General features: G+C 34.9%; 1 long non-coding RNA gene across 1 annotated transcript; it reads left to right on the top strand.

The window, feature by feature from the left end:
- The first annotated feature begins 184 nt into the window (after positions 1–184).
- On the top strand, positions 185–4,072 carry LOC120348243 (uncharacterized). Its single transcript, XR_005570198.2, has 3 exons — positions 185–454; positions 3,494–3,711; positions 4,011–4,072. It is a non-coding gene; the product is annotated as an uncharacterized LOC120348243 (long non-coding RNA).
- The last annotated feature ends 11,067 nt before the right edge of the window (positions 4,073–15,139 follow it).

A 15,139-nucleotide genomic window follows, 5' to 3' on the forward strand; every position in this document is an offset into this window, starting at 1 on the left:
TTTCAGACAGCCTGCATCTGCCGGAAATGATGTTTCCCTTTATGATAGTCATGAAACTGCTAAAGCGTGTGCGCACCACGCTTATCCTTAGTACTTTATTAAAGATACTTCACAGCGATACAGAAGTAAAAATTCCTATACTTTATGGCAGAAATTTTTATTTACGCCTCCGGCATATAGACATTTGAAATCCGCAGCACAAAGGCAAATCTAACTTCGAAGCGACAGGAACTGGAATCTTGCGTAGTTAGTTAATGTATTATCAAGATGGCAAGTGATCAATAGGACAAAATACCTGTACTGTATAATGTTGGCTAATAAAATTCAATAATAGCGGTAACTGATGGAAGTGAATACAACGACAATAACGTTTAGGCGACTAAAAGTTATTTCGAATCATTCCCAAATCAAGGCCTCATCTGAAATATTCACTTAGTCCAGATTCAATCGTAAGGTAAAGTATAGTTTATAGTGAAATTGAAGTGAGGTTTAACAAAAATAATGAAATGAATAATAAGCAGCATGAGTCATTCACAAATGTCGGAAACAAAATTGCCATTGATAGAGGCATACTTGTCGGTCCGCGGCCGTATGAACCTAAAGAAAGTGGTGAACGTCTCGTCTTAATGCTTGTATACTTTATGAGAATTATTTATGTGACGGAATATCTAAATTGTTGCTGGTAGTGGTGTTCTTGCTTTTGCTATTGTTGAGATGAAATTGCCTTGCTCTTTAACTACATGACTGATTGTAGATTATCTCTATCTCTCTGGATGCTTTTATTTTAATGTTTCTTCAAATTCCCTCTGAACTCCTTGGGCTGCCCAAATGGTAGGATTTGACAAATCAATTGCGCCATCACGTTTTCAACAGATTAATTTCTGCTAACTCGTGCTAAACGAAAGGCATGCGTTAACGTATTCTGCGTTCATTTCATGCATAGCTCACATGTTAGTTGAAGCAAATGAAACATATGACAAAGAGAAAAACAAAAATATATAGATGTAGGAAATACAACAACATAGCTACGGCACTACTTAAAAAATTCCTGAACTATATAAAATCTTAATGACATAGATTTTAAAAACGTGAAAATGTCATGCGTGAGCACAAAATTGTTATTAAGAGGATAGAAATATTACAAATGTCGCTTGGATAAGTAGGAGCTTTTACAAAATGTGTCGTTGAAATAAGTCAAAAATGACCTGTTATCCCTCATTTATATTTACTTATTTCCTTCACATATTACAAAATAGTAAACTAGGTTCATTTCGATTCGAAAAACGATTCCTATGTGACTAATGGTCTGATAAGGTCATAATATATACGTTTCAAATTTACAAATGGAGCAAAAATGCTGTCTGAGGGATACATGTTATGGTATAGCACAGTGGCGCCACCTATATGGCGCTAGTCGGCGATCGATTTCTTTTGCGTAGGAAAAGTATTAAAAAAAATGGGCATTCCAGAAATATCTGAAGAAATTTGCAATCACTAGAAAGGATGTCGGTTTATCAAGAATTGTAACTCTCATAGAAACAATCAACAACATTGTGACAGGTTTCGAACAGCAAGTTAGGTGCTACCAGCGTAGCTAAAATAAATTGGTCATGATAGATAGTAGGTTTCGTTTGCGTTTTTGTTGTATTTGTTATAGTTCATCATTTATAAAGCATGTGCTATACATTCGTGTAACATGCACTAAAATCTTGTCAATGTTCACTATCGGTCGACGCTGTTGTCCCGTATTCTTGGACTCTTTGATATCTTCAATACATACGTCATGATGAGATCACGCGTACCTCCACATAATTTGTCAATATTTTCGTAGCAATTGTGTCTTATATGGTACCATTGTTTTTCGAGTTGCTACAGGGACAGAGGACGTTTGACGAGAATTGAAGGTCGTAGAATTTGCTGTCATACGCATTAATCATTACTGTTTATCAAATATCGCACAATCACACAAAGTTAAATTACCCTCTGTTTACCTAGAGCAAGAGAAACAGACATTCGTGGAGTGTTCCATCAAGGACGGAACAACCAAACCCCAACCATGTCACAACTGTTTTTATGATGTACTCAACATTCTCAACCCTATCGAGTATTATACTAGGCCTTTCATGAAATTCACTAAGTTAAGTTGGAAGTATTCACATTATGGTCGGACTTGGTCACACCACCAGCATTCTATCTAACCGTGTCGACATATTTTGATATGTCATGACTTTCGACCCGACACAAACTGTTTGTTCGTTCACCTATTTTATCGGCACTTTAAGTGAGATATTATTGGAACTACTATCGTCATTATCATGTACTTTATTTGCTTTTATCGTAAAAGATATAGTTGTTGAATTATGGGACTTTGTACTTAGGCATTGAAAGCTAAATAACGACAGCAACTGGCGAGCAGGCTTGTCCGTAGAACCAATTTTTCTGTCCCAACCCATTCCCACGGACAAGCCTGGGTATTTGTTTGGTATAAAGCTCGAATCCGAGTATTCATAAATGATACTGTTAAAAGAATATTTATTCATGTTAATATTTATCCACTTTTGCAATTTCAAAACCGGGAATATGAGACTTGGCAGTAGAAAAACACGAGTGACATCTAGAATCGCATGCAGAAATTTGTTCAAGTTCATTCTAAAATATCATGTTACTGCAGCAGTTTTCCACCGTATTGTATATTTCCTCTCCACTCTTATAAACTTAATTATTTACCAATCGGAGCGATATGGAAATCTATTAAGAAGAAATTTCCGGCACCCATTTATATAGGTTTATTTCGGAAGAACTAGAAATATACACCAATTTTAAAGTTGTGGAGGTGCATATATTACTGGGCCACTATTACTGTGCCGGTTTCAAATACTATAGAAAAGGGAATTAATTACAAAATATGTTCTGAATGAATGAATTTAAGCGATAAGCGACAAAATGCCGAAAAAAGTTATGGCAATAAATCTTTAATTACATTTAATAAAATTTAATAATTAAAATATATCGATAATATATACATGAATAAATCTTGACTCACCGTGGTTTTGACTTGCTCCATTTCAGATATTGAACTATCTGTAAACACAGAAAAATAACATTATAAAAACAATGCACAGTTTTTTGAATTACATTCGTTTAACATATATATTGTCAAAAATAATTTCCATGATAAACGTCTAACAGTTATACACATGTATGATATATTATATATATACTACTATTGTGTCTTCCACCTCTTCGTGACTGATTTGAATTTTACTTGGACAGTCACAGTCAATAGAATTGTTAGTAAATATACGAAAATGTAGAGAAAGTAGATTTATGGTTATACCTTCGCTTTCGTTCCCTTTCTTGCCCATATTCTTTTGCTTCTCTGAAAACCCTCACGTTTGTATGAAAAAGTCTCAAAAATCAGGAATAATGGATTAAGAAATGCTACGCAACTCTGTGAAATGTGAACAGAATATTTTCTTTATATTTTTTATAGATTGAGTTTGGTAAAGACTCGTGTCAACTAGGATTTCTGACGTGGACTATTTTATCAAGATTGGATAAGACAGCATTTCACATTTATTCATCGAGACAACAAACTTACTTATGCGTTCCAATATATATATAAGAAAGAGCCCGTGTATACTCGGCTAACCAACAAGCCGAATAATAATCCTGGAATACATAAAATCGAACAGTCAATAACTGAATGTGGTAATATAAAATTAAATTTACCATATTTTCTGTCACTTTTATTCCATGCTTGCAGTAATGCAGTAACAAAATAATGATTATAATCGTCACTCGTGTGAACCAAAAACACAGTTCTAATTGGCACCCTCAAGTAATATTTCATTGAAAGTGCCTTCCTGTATAAAGGAAGATGGGCCCGATATATCTGGATGTTCCCCTCCAGTACTATTTAACGTACTTTAGCGGAGTAACACCAACTGACTCTTTCAGAGGTCCCATAAACACACAATTATGTGATGCCAAATGTTCGTATATTGCAGGCTGTACGATCAAATTGGAATGATCCAAATACAAGTTATACAATTGAGATCCAAATCACCAAAAAAGCGAGAATAACCATGTTCCAAGTTCCATGGCATTGAACATGCTAATAACACAAAGAGGTAACATTAAACTTCAAAGTAAACATTTCACATTCGCTACACCTAGAAGGTATTCTCGATCATAGGTCTGATAAATCCAGAGCTTATATTCTTTCTATACATAATCGTATTCATAAATAATGTGAATCACAATTTTTTACTCCTAAATGAAGAAATCAAATTTATATGCTTTTATTCTCTCTATCGCAAATATGAACATAAAACAAAAGATATTTTTTCCTTTAATTCTAATTTGAGAATTCAATTTTTTTTTTATTTCAGTAATTCTATGACATTAATGCATAATAAACGAAATTATTATTTATTATCAAAATTACTTTATTCCCGCTTTGATGTTGAAAACAAAATTTTTTCAGAAATATTTCAAAACAAAATTTTTGCTTTATTCATAAATCTCCAGTAATAAAACATCTAGTTTGATATATACCAAAAAATATTATTATTTATTAAAGTATTCGAAAAATAACAATTTAGTAGCCATAAAATGCATTAAATGAGTTTAATTCGTATTATTGCGAGTAATTATTTTTACAAATATTCTGTTAATCCTGCAAATACTGATTATTCATCTTATCTGCTGAAAATAAAAAAGCCCAACATATATGATGTTGAAGACTACAATCCAAATGAAAAACGCAATTACGCACCAGTGATTGCAGGGCTATTAATAAACAGCAGTGAGCAAGTGAGAATATTTATATAAACTGTGTTTGCCACGACTATCTTCAATTATTTGCAACATAAACAATAATTGAACCACGTTTTACCTTTATCAGTCCAGTGACCACGTCTGGGCAGTAATTTTATTATTTCATCGACAAATAAAGAGAGTCATTCTTATCTATGTCTCACAAATTATTAATTTATTGGATGACTGTAACTACAATGATCTTTGTTAAATCTACATCATCTAATTTTCTACCACAGTTATAAAGAAATATAGGTCTATGCGTATTTCAATTCACATGCATTCCTTTCCAATAAAAATAGTTGGGATAATATTCAAATTCTACTCAACAATCTACCTTTTTTTCGTTTTTATGGGAAGGCTTCTTCAAAATATTCTAGTCTATAATTATAAGCCACAGCACGTATACAGGTTTGTTATACGTATCCACTGACAATTTGAGACATTCCGACTCATTTTCCGAACACGGAATTTAATTTCAGAGTTTTTAAAATCAATTTAAAGTTGATATTGGCCTTGGCAGTCCTATTAATTTTCAGTATCATGTGACAACCTCGATATTGCTTCATGAACATCAAACGCATACTACAAACACACTAATTATGTTTTTGAAAACATCTATGAAAGTGCGTCAAGGGCTTTTGTGATAAATTTCCTGCACGCGTGATATATAAATTAGATTTTTTCAAGAGTCTGATGTTTTTTATGAAAATCATTTATATATGCCAATTTATCAAAAATTATTTTGTTCTTGATATAAACGTCTGTGCGTCTCTTTGTTCAAGTGTGAATATTGAAAAGAGTTTGAATAAAAATATTATGAAAATTTTAGTACCAAAAGTAAAGAATTATTAAAATACGATATATGCTTTCTCGTTGATATATGCTTTGTAGGGCTGGGAATGGTGGTTAAGCGATTGGCCGATTTTGGATGGTTAACGGTTACAATTTATTTTGACCGTTAACCTACATTTCAGGTAATTATCACATTTATAATGTACATTTTTTTCAAAAGATGATTAGTTCATTGCAAATTTATCTCACGTGGCGTTTAATCCAAACGAATATCACGAACTCGATTGGTAAGCACTAAGAAAATATAAGAAATAATTGGAGTAATAATATTGCTGATTATGAAAACTTGACGATGACAAGGTCAGAATCAGTTTCCGGTCAGAATATAATTTTCACGATTTTATAGCAAGAGCGTCTATTCAATTTCATTCAATAAGTGTGCATTCTGTCCCTGGAATATTAGCACATCGACATTTTCGAAAAGTATTGACGAACGCTTTGAATTTACAATTTTCCCTGTCGTAATGAATACACGCTCTGACGGTACAGGTAGCAGGTACGCACATATATTTTTGGGCCATTTCCGCCACATATTTAAATCTGGATCTATTACCTAAAAAAAATTTTAGACATTTACAAACCATTTGACAAATTTATTATTTAAAGTGACAGGGTGTTGCCCTGAAAGACGATCAGCAGAACGCAATTAGAGTTGTTCTCAGTTTTGTCCTCAATTCAACAAAATTATTGCGACTTACTCTAAACTGACTGGATGTCATTTGTCATCTGACATAAATTGATGTTTTTATTCGGTTATACCTGGAATTATGTGAAGGAATCCGACCAAATTCACCATGATTGCTCATAAATTCGACAAATTCACTCTGATGAGAAAATAGGATTACGCGTTGGCGCCAGTTATATTTATCATTGCTTTGAAATACCTATATGAGCTATTTGAAATATTTATTTTTGGATAACTCATCGGAGAATTAATAAGATCTGAGCAAATATTATTTGTTGCAATAAATGTGTCATACTTTCATAAACATATTTTTATTTATTCCATTTGGACAAAAAACTGCTTTCTCTGCATAGGTCGTGTATTGTTCTTGTTTTGTGCTCAAAACATATGCGTAAAGATAGTTGCCGGAAAGGTCCCTGATCCTAGAATTCCACGATATGACACGATACGAAATTAAAAATACTAAACTTTGTAGATATTTTTGCATTCATCAAATTTGTGTGTCTTCTACTATAGTCAACTTTTTTGAAGCTCCCCGAAATATTATTCAATTATATGCTTTGATTTTATTAGCCAACCCAATTGGCAACGGCTGGTGATTTGATGACTGTTTGGAATAGTTTCCTGATCTTCGGGGAAGTCATGTCACACAACCAAATAGGACAACACGCTCTATTCATAATAGACCTGTTTCAATTAAATATTGTTTTTTGATATTCGGTTGAATACCGATTGAAATAATTGCACCAGTAGGGGCTTTGCTTCTGTGTGTCTCGCTGTAGTAGCTAGCCTGCGAGGTTTTGCTATCCAATTAGTAAGATATATAATGGCACGGGATGTGAAGGATTGGAGAAGGTGATTATTTAAGTATATTTCTAATCTGTATATATAGTGAATACTGTATATATAGTATATATTGGTAAGGTTGAAGATATGCCATTTTACAATTTCATTATTTCACAATACAAACCCATTTGGCGTTCTATTATAAGACTGGATTTCTCATAAAAACCGATGTCACAACTGATACTTTTGGATTTTAAACCTGGAAAATAGTAGCAGTTAGCAGCAGGCAATTGGAATTTGTATGGTTTCACACTTGGTCAATGATGCTTTTTGTATCAACCAAGCGACAAACACGTATTTATAAATAAAATAGCGCTAATTTTCGCGGGGTTTTGCGACGGTATCCCGCTAATATTGAATCTGATATACCATACACGGAGTAACAGAAATAATCACTTCATCTGATCGTTACAATTTAACGGGATCCATTCTAAAAAATTCTCAATGAGCCTAACCCATGAATCAGGTATGCTCTGCGGCACAAACAGAATTTAGTTTAACCTTTGATCCTCAGGTCATCGCGTCAACAACATGTATGCTCGTACATGTTCTTATTCTTGTAAAATACTCTTGAAACGGCGTTACTTTTTAAACTGTGACATGTATATAGTGCTTAGTCATCGTTATGTTCGTCACAATAAAAGTCCATGAAGTTTTGACTAGAATTTCATTGTAATCATCGTGTATATTCTGTCAAACGACCACTATGAATTTGTTGAAACATGGCCTGTCTACAGTAGTTCAAGTATCTGACTAATAGGCCATGATTTATAATTGTTAACTTATAAGAATTACGGTAATTTCACACTAAAAAATCACACAATCATTACATTTATAAATAACGTTTGTTTGCATGTGCAATAAATATAGCAGTCTGAAAGAGGTGTTCTCCGAATTGTCAATATGTTTATCCCGTAGTGGCGATAAACTTACAGACGTTTGGGCAAAATAGAAAATATTTACAAGAATCCCATTGTCTCCAACTTCAACTAACAAATAATGGAAAATGAATTTAAATATTATGCTTCTGCTCTGAAAAAAGCGCATCGATTTATTCAGAATCGTAATCTATATGTGATCAAAGAAAATAGTTTCAATCAAACCAGCCTTTTTACAGAAAATTGGTAAAAAAAAGATACCCTAATTTTTGCATTCAGCAATATGTTTTAGTTTAGTGGAGCTAAAACAATAATCCTTTGTTCTGCTGGCCATAACTTTATTTAGGAATAGTATACTGTAAATTGCATGTTGCCATTATCATTTACACTCTGCCGGAGGATGGTTTGTATGAACCACGACTTAAACATTTGTGTACATATTATATCTTATCTAAATGAAGCACCCTCGTGAGATTATGCATTTTTCAATCATTATGTATATGTTTGTTGAAAATAGGCTACTTCGTCGTACATCGTACAAGTTGGACTATTTTATTTAATTTCAGACAATCGCTTTATAAACCTAAATGATTCAGCAGCTTGGGAAGTAAATCATTTTTCTTGTGACTTGACAATTTGTCACATGAGCAAATATTAGTTTTATTATTATTACACTATGTTTGATCACAAAAGACTGCATGTTAAAATATTATAAATTCATCGACTGAGTATCACATGTCCATACCTCTTCGAAGAACTCATCTTGAATCAACAGTGTGGTTAATATTAGATATTAAATATGATTTACTGCTGTATTTCTTCTGATTAATAGGAAATGCAAATATTTCTACATAAGAAAAGGGTTAAATTGGCTTGACAGGGTTTTGTTCGCGTTGTGAGAAAAAAGGATTTCCACAGAATACACACAGTTATACATCAAGGTAAATTCGTCATAGGTTACGTCCAGTGGTGGGATTCAAATTTTTTGTCAGTCGGTTCCATCACATAAATGTCATATTTTTCAGGCGGTTATGTTACAAAAAGTCATGTAATGCTAACCGGTTCGCTGATCTCATTAAATTTCGTGAGACGGTTCTATAGAACCGGCGCGAACCGGCTGAATCCCACTACTGGTTACGTCCCATACAATAAATCAAATTCTGCAGGTGTGCATTAAATCACCAAACAAGATCAGATCTAGCAATAAAATAGATGCCCTCGTCTAAAAGATTTTCGTTAGAAGTCGCAACAAGTTTGCAAAGCAAATCCGACTGCTAGTCCGTGGCAAACATTTCATGTGAACCGCACATCTAGCCCCACCAAGAGAGCGATGGCAATACAGTGGCAATTGTAGGCAACAGCGACTTCACTGAACTTGTACACCGTGTGAACCGTGTACATTTGAACCCACGTACATTTGAACCACGTACATCTGAACCCACGACAATTGCACCTGCATACTATTGCACCTATGGAAATTTTTTTGGTCTACGGATATTTGGACCCATACTCACCCTAACCCATAGGTTTTAGCACCCGCATATAGATTGAACCCGCGGATATACACATGGGTTCAAATGTACGGTCACCGATTATATGATTCTAAGTTTACTTTGACTGTTTTTCTTATAAAACCATATGAAATTTTTACTTTAGTAGATGCCAAGACTGAATATACAACTTCATTTTATAAAGGTTGGGATTTCACATTTATACCGGGAAGCTGGGAACCAGCAGTTACATACGATAAACCGTCTCGTGCTTATTCTAGCACAGCTCTCACAAAAGAGTACCCAGGATTTTAACGAGCCAACCCATTAGCAGTGCCATGGCAAGCACATCACGCTGCGCCAAACTTCGAATCTGATCATGCAGACCCAATTGTCCAGTTACCGTACCGGACGTCGGAATGAGTTAATCGGTACCGTAGTTTCTCAGTTTAGTCCGGCAGATAAGGGGCCTTTTTGGGTCCAACCTTGTTTTCAGACATAAAGTTTTTTTTATTTGTGATTATTCATCTTGGGCTTATTGCCCATCATTTCTACATGGGTGTGGAGTTTGCAGCCTTGAGCAATTTTTTTTACGGCCCGATATTTGTATTAGTGTTTTTCATTAAATCTGTGCACCATAATGACGCACAACCTGAAACCTAACCTGTTACAATACTATGTTCAGGTTGTGCGCCATCTTGGTGCACAAACAACGGAAGCACCAAATTTACTATGAAATAAAAATCAATAACTTTTAGGTATTTTTTGAACCCAGCTTTGGGTCGCGACCCATATATATGGAAATACTGTTGTAACATACGCGTAAAATAAAGAGTACTATTTCAAAATACCCGCTCTTGTTGCAATTAACAATACAAGCCTGCTAATAAAGCCGGCAGTGGTTCAAGTGGATATACACTCGGTGGAGAACAGTCAATTATTTGTTAGCGAGTATTGTTATGCAGCGGGATGATCACGACGATGCAGTGAAAGATAATGCTATCACGAGAACAAGAATGAGATAATTGCTACATTTTATAGTATATATATCCCTGGGAAAGAATGTAGTTCATTCTTAGGTTCCATGCCAATGCTTTTCAAACTACCAAAGACTTTCAACACTTTTGCTTCTTCTCTTCTATAAAAATACATTGTTATTATATATTCGCATTTCCATCTGTTTGTTTGTGCTCCCAGATAACTGATCAATGGCCTCCAAGGGGGCCGGGGTCCCCTTTTGGGAAACCCTGTCATGAACTATAAGAGGCTACCGTGCTTCTCTTGCCTGTTGTCATGCTGTCCCTCAAATTCAGCTACAACAAAAAATTCACGAAAACGGGTTTTAGATTTTATGATTTCATTATCATTCTCGACAATGAATGATATATATGCGGGTGATAAAATGCCGAGTTATTCCAACAACATGATCATGTTTTGCAACTTACAACCAATATTTTATATGTAACTTTGCTTGACAGAGCCCCAAGGCCAAGAGTTCTGAATAGGCTTGCACGTAATTTACGGATTTACGGAATTACGTAATTATTTGGAGTTACGGAAGGGAAGTTACGAATTACGTAAAGTCGTAATTATTGCATTGAAACGAGCTTTCTTCAAAGTAGTCAATTTCGTCGATTGCGAAAAATGAAAGCTCAACAAGTAGAAGAGAGTTCCGGTATTCGCAGCCGTTTTTCTTTCTTTTCTTTCTCTTGTTACGTAGGTGAAGGAAGGCATGACGCGTTGCCATTTACTAACCTATTATCAACTTCTCTGGCATGGCCAATTTAAATTATTAACGTAGTTAGGGGGGAAGAACTGAGTAGGGCCGTTTGACGCCAACACGCCTGGTTTTAACTTCTCCCGTAACTTAACCGTAGATGAGGGATAGAATTGCGTTGAGACCGATTGGCGACAACACACCTGGTTTCAACTTCTCTCGCTCCTTATCTAGCATGGCCGTGGCCAATGTACATAATAACCGTAGATAGGGGGAAGAATTGTGTTAAGACCGATGGACGCTAACACGCCCGGTTTCAACTTCTTCGGGTGAAATGACTAATGAACGCAGGAGATCAATCTTTCAAACATGGTCTATTAAACATTTGTATCCATTTTACTTTTATATATGATTTACTTGTTCCAGTTTTCCGTTACTTATGGTATATAATATATATGTTCCGTTTCTATTTTATTCTATTTTATAGTCACGCGTTTAAATAGTGGGAATTCCCCACAAAGTGTGGATTAGCAATGCTTAACCATTCTTTATTGTTTATATCAACACTTGATATATGAACATGGAATATCATACTGTTTTTGGCTGTTTTATTTCAGACTTGGGGTATAAACAGGAAAATATCCATAACCTTTCAACACAACGATCTTGTGAAATTTAACGAAGAGCTTTCGCGACGAATTGGAACCAAATAAGCGAAAAGAGCGATTGGTCACTCGCGCCAATACCTCGCCGTGATAATTAATGTCGCGCTTATCAAATAGCAATATGACGACAAAAGAGAGATTGCGTAATGAACCAACGCAACTTCGTCTTCTCGGCATCGGTAAAGCGATTGAGACGGCAGAGAAACAGCAAAATTATTATTATCTATTACATAATCTTGATGTTCTGTTAACGGTTTTATCGTTATATATCAGTCCGGACTTGGCCTTGCTCATGATGTTTTTCACAATTTCGGCCATATATGAAATGATTAACTGTCTTACCAAATGCGGCAACTTATTTTGATTTATCGTCGACTTGAATACCACCGGCACTCGACCAAACTTGTGTCAATCTTGGCCGATAGGATCGCCGACTTGAGTTAGCAAATAAATGTCGTGAGTGTAAAATAAATGTCACAAAATGCATTAATTTGCGATATAACTTTGTGTTTTCGGAGAAGGCATATCATATAAGTTCCATATTTAAATTATACTCAAATAAATAATATTTGATCTAAATTTATCGCAAATAATGTTATAAACATTCAGTCCGCGAAATAATTAAATGTAAAATGAAGCATGGTAATCGGAATATCGTCAATAAGTCGACATCAATAATTATTAATATAAAATGCTAACAAGGCAGTTATGTCGGATAATGCAGAAGACGCTGCAAAAACAAGTCTTCGTCGCGAGGAAATCGCAAGTATAATCAAACGAGAGAATACGCTCGTCCTTAGTAAAATTTTTATTCAGCACTAAGGTGGTTTTAAAAAACTATCGTTTCCATAAATATCCGTATACCAGTGTCGGTAATGATAAAATAAAATTGATCGCATAAAAATGGGACGGTTAATTTGCGAAGGTGATAAAGGAAAACCAAAGCTAACACAAAAGATAAAAATCAGAATAAAATTAATTTGAATTCACTCCTTGATATTTGTCTTTAACGTCTGCCGACGGTGTGTAGTACTGCCAAGAATATGAAAACCCAACTTCAATGTCCCATTCGGAAAAGAAGTGGATTCAATTGGTTGTTATGATAGGTTTAAATGCGTGAAAAAATATCGCAATTACGGGGTCATTACGTAATTGATTTTGCCGTAATTACGGAATTGATTTTTGTCAATTACGTGCAAGCCTAGTTCTGAATACAAATATCAAAAATGTTAGGCCAAAAAAGTTACACTACAACATAGCCAAATGTGCTGTATTTACGATAGATACCAGGTTTACCAAAAAGCATTACATGAAAAATGGTAAAATAAAGATCAATTTAGCAATATAATATCTACTTAGGATTTGGTGATATGCATCTGTTGATGATTTTATCTGTTTGTTTCGGAAGTTTAATGACAGAATTAATTGTGGTTGTTGGGGATGTTTCAAAAAAAAGGTTGAATGGAAAAAAGGTTTGGCAAAATGTCAAGGTTTGAGAGTAGTAAAGAAGTGGAAAAAATACTCCCACGTGTTCTTCATTTGATAACCACGCCACAGAAATTCTCCGATAAATATACGCAGCAATTGCGAGAGGCAGAAAGGCCAAGATGGGATTTCATCGCATTGCAAACCAATATTGGCGATTCTCAGATATATTCGCGCATTCCCATCTGAACAGCGTGGAAAAGATTATACCTTTCTACACACTTGAAAACTATGTCAGATGAGCGTCATATTATTGAATATCAGTAAAGGAATAGTGCAATGGGAAAAGACAAAAAAGGCGTAACTTTCAGTAATATGCATCAAATAATCTTATTGTGGAATATATATTTAAAAACAATTCGTCACGCCAACCGCAATCCGAAACTTTTTGTCTCTGGCTGAGCTTAGATACCAATTGGCACTCATGTAAACTGGTAAGAGGCACGCGATGGAGCAGATAATATGAGTATCCATCCCCCAGCTGTCATTTGAGTAAGTACTGCTGTTTTTATTGCAGATGATACTGATTTTTTGTATTAAAGATTTACTGGCATCACCGATTTAAGGATGTCAAGTAATGGATATAAATAAACCATTTGAAAACCAACACGCGGTATTACAAAACTTACTTCCAACACGCGGTTTGAATGATTAAAAAAGCTGAAAATAGTATTCTTTAAAACAGCATACAAATTCTATGGAATCAAATCCTACACAAAAGCTCGTCAAAAACCTATAGCTCAATAAACAAGTGGAATTTGATGCATGTTCGCAAAAATGTGCGCGTTACTACGTACAACCGAAGCACGCAGGAAAATGTGTGTGATGTACTAGTGATCAAAATGTTTGACTTATCTATGTTGGCATAACAGGTGCACATATTGGTTTCGCATACGCATACCTTCTATCTCCACAAGGATATATTAATTTGGCCAAAGTCAACGCTGCACCTGAAAGGTTCCGGTTCTTCCAAAAGAAAACACGTTACACATCGTTAGATACCAGTGGATGGTTTTGCATGACCTTGTTCGGAGTGAAAGACGAGGTCGAATATTCCAATCCATTTCAACTAATAAAATATTTCTTAGTCCCTAAGCTTTAAGCAGGAAAACGAAATGCCCGCAGCAACACAAATGTAGTTTGACGAGCGCAAAAGAAAGTGGCTAGATGCTGTCGATAGATCTTGGCTTATATTAGTGAAATAAACTACCATTAATCTACTAAAAATGAATTTCTGACATTGTAAGGAGATGCAATGTTACTATGTATTCAAAACTAACCCATGTAGTTATGAAATAATTGTTTTTAACGAAAAGGTGCTGCCGAAGTATTCGTCCAAGATGGCGCACAACCTGAACATTGCATGTGTACCAGGTTAGGATTCAGGTTGTGCGTCATCTTGATACGAATACTTGAAATCCATTTAAAAAAAATTGCTCAACATTATATACTCCTTTATGTCATCAACATTATATCTAAACAATAAAAAAAACTTTATGTCCCAAAACAATGTTAATGCCCGATTCTGCCGGACTAGTTCAGTTAGTATAGGATTTACATATTTATCCCGGGGGGGAGAGGAAAGCCGATAAGACGGCTCACCCATATGGCGAACCACAGCCTCTCATCCGGTTACCATTCCATGTCGGGTATGGGATTGCTAGTTATTTGTTTTTGGAAGTATGGGCTTGATGGCA

This window comes from Styela clava, chromosome 1 (assembly GCF_964204865.1).
Source record: "Styela clava chromosome 1, kaStyClav1.hap1.2, whole genome shotgun sequence".
Lineage (NCBI taxonomy): Eukaryota > Metazoa > Chordata > Ascidiacea > Stolidobranchia > Styelidae > Styela > Styela clava.